This window comes from Heloderma suspectum, chromosome 3 (genome assembly GCF_057233095.1).
Source record: "Heloderma suspectum isolate Gila_16-S chromosome 3, 16-S_ref, whole genome shotgun sequence".
Taxonomy (NCBI): domain Eukaryota; kingdom Metazoa; phylum Chordata; class Lepidosauria; order Squamata; family Helodermatidae; genus Heloderma; species Heloderma suspectum.
The window spans coordinates 256,426,247-256,432,246 of NC_139460.1; positions in this window are offsets into that span (position 1 = coordinate 256,426,247).

Below are 6,000 nucleotides of genomic sequence, written 5' to 3' on the forward strand. Positions count from 1 at the left end.
TCTATGAGGTCTAATCCCTGAAATCTATTCCTCACCTCCACTGTATATTCATAAGGGATATGATTTAGGTCATACCTCAATGGTTTAGTGGTTTTCCCGACGTTCTCCAATTTCAGCCGAAATTTTGCAAGAAGCAGGTCATGATCTGAGCCACAGTCAGCTCCAGGTCTTGTTTTTACTGACTGTATGGAGCTTCTCCATCTTTGGGTGCAAAGGACATAATCAATCTGATTTTGATATTGACCATCTGGTGATGTCCATGTGTAGAGTCGTCTCTTGTGCTGTTGGAAAAGAGTGTTTGCTATGATCACCATGTTCTCTTGGCAAAACTCTATTAGCTTTTGTCCTGCTTCATTTTGTACACCAAGGCCATGCCTGCCTGTTATCCCGGTGATTTCTTGACTTCCTACTTTAGCATTCCAGTCCCCTATGATGAAAAGGACATCTTTTTTTGGTGTTAGTTCTAGAAGGTGTTGGAGGTCTTCATAGAACCGGTCAACCTCAGCTTCTTCAGCATCAGTGGTTGGGGCATAGACTTGAATTACTGTGATGTTGAATGGTTTGCCTTGGATTCGTACTGAGATCATTCTATCATTTTTAAGATTGTACCCCAGTACTGCTTTTCCCACCCTTTTGTTGACTATGAGTGCTACTCCATTTCTTCTAAGAGATTCTTGCCCACAATAGTAGATATGATGGTCACCTGAATTAAATTCGCCCATTCCTGTCCATTTTAGTTTGCTGATTCCCAAGACCTGAATTACTGTGATGTTGAATGGTTTGTCTTGGATTCGTACTGAGATCAGTACCAATTCACATTTAGTAGACTCTAGATCTTTCTTTCTTTCTTTCTTTCTTTCTTTCTTTCTTTTTCTTTCCAGACCACCAATGCATAGAAAATGACTAACATCACATGGGTAAGCGCAGAGTATGGCTTATCTGCCAGGCCATGGTATATATTCAAAAGAAGAACATTGCTTAGGATGGTCTTTGGCCACTGATCTGAGATACTCAGATACACTCAGATACATTCATGGACATTATTTTGCTGTGATCATTCAGCTTTGCTCCAGTGAATCATTATGTCAGGAGCACCCTGGCAGCCTCTTTCAGTCTACTCCAATAGCCAACTCAAGACACAGACAAAAGGATTCTTTTCAAGGCTTTAATCCTTTTACAACTTAATGACTTTCAGATGCTAATCACCAGCGACTAAGCAAGGAACAGCAGAGTAGCCTATGTTCCAGGTTAGGCAGTTGGTCCCCGTTTGAAGGAGAATCACGGGAAGACCCTGAACTTATGGGCTACGGAGAGTTCCTCCCTCTTTCCCTTGGGTCCTCGGGATGCGGCCATTGTTTGCACGCCAAACGAGTGCTGCGCCTCCTTTCCGTGTCCTCCAGCTGTCGTCACTCCCGGTGTCTGCGTCAAGCATCCAGCAAATCCCCCTCCAGCGCTCTCTCACTGCCAGGGTCACTATCTATCTCAGGAATGCTGGCAGGAGGAATCTCTGCCAGCTGCTGTACTTGTGAGAGAGGAGCGTGCTCCTCTCCCACGGATTGCTGATCCTCCTCAGAATCAGAACTGCTCTGGAGTTCAATCGGCTCACTTTCCACCCTGACACATTATTTCTTCTGCTCAGTGTAGGAGATGTTGAGGATAAGCAGGAGCACTTTCTACTGGCAGAACTAATTTCTTTGCGGGAGAAAATAGGGCACCTGAAATGAAGGAGGACATACTTTTGGCAGAGGATGCATAAAAAGACATTATATGTGGCAATCACCATGTCAGAAGCACTACACTGCAGGGGGAAGGAAGAAATGGCCAGATAATGAAATTACAGAACATTGAAAATGTCGAAGAATGGCAGCAGATGGACATCATTCATGGATTATATGAGGCATTAACATGCTGATATCCCATTCAAGTGACAAAGATGGCAACAGGAACTGTAAATAGCCCAGAATGAATCTGTGCCTGAGACCAGAAGTTTAATGAAACCAGGGGAGCTGGCAGAAAATTAATCCCACGCTCTCCATGCAGTCTCGAAGCAATAAACTGTAGGCCCTTCTCAGACGAAGTAATTGCTCAGCTTCTATTTTTGTGAACCCCTCATTCTTTCACAATACCCCACCGTTTATGCACTTTAATTGTGAAAGGAAATCAGGCCCTGCCAAGCCACTTCAAGCTGAGCCATCATCCTATAATCTCATAAACACCAAACAAGGAGTACGTTCCCCACCCCACCCCACCCCACCCCACCCAGGAGGAATATCCAGAAATAACTGACAGAACAATAATACCTCCAAAGGCATAGCAAGAAGGCTGAGCGTACCCTAATAGCTATCTTCCTATAGTCCACTGAGTAAGCTTTGAGATTTCCAAAACTCATACATAAGAATTGCCTTCTTAGGTCAGACCAAGGCCCAGCTAGTCTAGCCATTCTGCTTGCAACAGCCAGATCCTTCTTGGAAGCTCAAAAACAGGGCAGCAGGTCCTGAGTATCTGGCTCTTTGAATTAGTCTGCCTCTGAACATGGAGATTCCATTCAGCTGTTATATGGAATATCTACTATTCTAGCCCCGTCCTCCATTAATCTGTCTGTTTTTAATGCCATGTACACTAGTAGGCATCACTGCATCCTATAACAGCCTTCCCCATTCCAGGTCCCTGCAAAGGTTTTGGGCTACAACTCCCACCATCCCTGATCAGAGCTGTTGGGAAGAGGCAATTTCAGCAGGTGCATCTTTTCCTGATCCTGCATGGCCAGCTGCATCTGCCAAAATCTCCTCTTCGCAACCCCTCTGAATGGTATAACAGCCCCTGTCCTTGTTTGTCTTTCAACGTACACCCATGATGCTAGGGACACCAGGCAACCTGGTGTCCTCCAGAAGTTTTGTACTATAACTCCCATAAGCCCCACCCAGCATGGCCAATGTCAGAGATCATGGGCCTGTAGTCAAAAACATCTGAAGGGCACCAGGTTGCCTATCCCTGCAACTAGCTCATGCACCATACTCACATGAATATTAACATTACTGTGGAAGGGGGAATGGCTCGACTGTCTCCCCACGACTGACTGGTGGGGAGGAAGCTTCACAACAACTGGCCAAGAAGGCAAAACTGACCAAGTCTGTAAAAGTCTGGCCAGCTGGCAGCACCCCCAATCAAAATACAACTTAATATTTGCAGACTTCATGAATGGTGCATGTTAGAAATCCACTACAACCAGAAGACAAACACAGTGCCTGGGAGGAAATCCAGCTCCCAGGACCAATCCCGTTCCCCACCCCTGCTCTTCAGGGATATCAGGACTGATATTATGATGCACTTTGAAGGAGTGGCTGGATGAAGGCAGGAATTTGCATCTGAATGGTGCCACAAAATGAATGCTAGCTCAAGCAAGGGATGGAAGGCATTTGGATTCCCTTTCAGGGAGGAAAATGTCTTTGGGCTGGTGCTGAGATGTTGATTCCCATGTTCACTTTTGATGATATAACAGCACGGGAAGCTGACCTTTGCTGTCATTTTCACATCATGTGAACCTTTGTTTTGAATGTTCTCTTCAGTTAAAATCCTTGGTATCTTATTTATTACACTGGGAAGGCCTATTGAAAATTATTAAAATACACTCTATCGCGGTGAATACCAGCTGCCCCACATATCACCTCCATCAAAATAAAGATTCTCCACACAAAAGGGGGTAATCCAAAGGTGGGCCTCTTCCTTGAAACTCCTCCCCTCCTCCAAACCTCTGATGTCATCCACCCCCTACTTCTCATGCAGAAAGAGGCAAGGAGCAGTCACTCCTGCCTCTCTCTGCATGGAGAAAGGGGTTGCCCCTTTCCCCATGCAGAGAAACACACTGTGCAATTGCTCCATGCTTCTCCCTATATGAAGAAATACCTCAGCAGACAGTTTTGTCCACCTCTCACTTCCCTTGGATGGCAAAAGGTGGGTGACGATGCTGCACACTCAGCCAATGCCTGGACCTGCAGCTCCTCCAAGTGCTGACTAAGTGTGCAGCTGGCTTTGGTCCTCCCTCACCTTCCTTGATTGGGGAAGGGAAGGTGAAGGGAGAGTGAAGTGAAGCTCTGCATGCCTCCCCCTTGGTTTGGAGAAGGGTAGGGGAGAGCCAGAGTTTCATCCCTGCTGAAGAGATTAATATGAAATGTACATGGCACATTTAGCTAAAATAAAGTTCTTTAAAGCAAGCTGAAGAAATTAAATGTCACCAACACAAGTAGAAGTACATAAGAGGAGGCATGTTGGATCAGACCAAGGTCCATCTAGTCCAGCATTAGGTTCACACAGTGGCCAACCAGCTGCCCACAAGCAGGACATGAGTGCAACAAAACCCTCCTGCCCATGTTCCCCAACAACTGGTGTTCATAGGCATAATGCCTCTGATACTGGAGGTAGCATATAGCCATCAGGCCTAGTAGCCATTAATAGCCTTTTCCTCCATCAATTTCTCTAATCCCCCTTTAAAGCCATCCAAATTGGTGGCCATCACTAAATCTTGTGGTAGCAAATTCCATAGTTTAACTATGCCTTGTGTGAAGTACCTCCTTTTATCTGTCCTGAATTTCCCACCAATCAGCTTTGTGGGATAACCCCAGTTCTAGTATTGTGAAAAAGGGAGAAAAATGTCTCCATACCTATTTTCTCCACACTATGCATAATTTTGTATACTGCTATCATATTTCCCTTCACTCACCTTTTCTTGAAGTGGAGTTGCTTCAGACCCTTGATTATTTCAGTTGCCCTTTTCTGCACTATTACCAAGTCTATAATATCCTTTGTGAGGTGCACTGGCCAGAACTGTACACATTATTCCAAGTGTGGTCTCACCACAGATTTTTAGAAGGGCAGTATAATATTGGCAGTTTTATTTCTATTCCTTTCCTAATTATGCCTAACATGGAATTTGCCTTTTTCATTCCAGCTGCACAATGGGTCAACACCATTTTCATTAAGCTGTCCACTACAATCCCAAAATCTCTTTCTTGGTCAGTCACCACTAGCTCAGATCCCATCAGAGTATTTGTGAAGTTGGAATTTTTTGCCCCAACATACATGACTTTACACTTGCTTATATAGAACCGCATTTGCCATTTTGATACCCATTTTTTTCAGTTTGGAGAGATCTTTTTGAGCTCTTCATAATCCCTTTTTGTTTTAATCACCCTAAATAATTTGGTGTAATCAACAAATTTGGCCACCTCAGTGCTCTCTCCCAATTCCAGATCATTTATGAACAAGTTGAGAAGCACTGGTCCCAATACAGATCCCTGTAAACCACTGTTTACATCCTCCATTGTTAGAAGTTACCATCTATTCCTAGTCTCTGCTTTCTGTTCTTTAACCAGTTACTGATCCATAAGACGGCCTCTCCTCTTGTTCCATGACTGCTAAATTTGCTAAGCAGTCTTTGGTGAGGGACTTTGTCAAGAGCCTTTTGGAAATCCAAATAAACAATTATCAGATCACATCTTTATTGACACTCTCCAAGAACTCTAAAAGTTTGTTGAGACAGGACTTACCTTTGCAGAAGCAATGTTGATTCTTTACAGCAGGGCTTATCCCTCTATATGCTTACTAATTTTATATCTAGTCATGCTTTTGACCGATTTACCCAGAACAGATGTTAAACTAATCAGCCTGTAATTTCTAACTAACCTCCCTGGATCCCTTTTTAAAAATTGGTGTTACATTGGCCATCTTCCAGTCCTCTGGTACAGAGGTTGATCTGAGGGACATGTTGCATATTTTGGTTAGAAGATCAGCAATTTAATATCTGAGTTCTTTAAGAACCCTAGATGGATACCATGTGGGCCCAGTGATTTATCAGCTTTCAAGTAACCAGAGTTAGATTGGTAAAAGTGAACTGGGATTGAGTCAGAGTTCTCGATGTTTAAGAATTTGAATTTCAGTATTGATCAAAAAAGTAAACATTAATAATTTTGAAAGGTGATTCATTTCAGCCTTACTATCTAGATT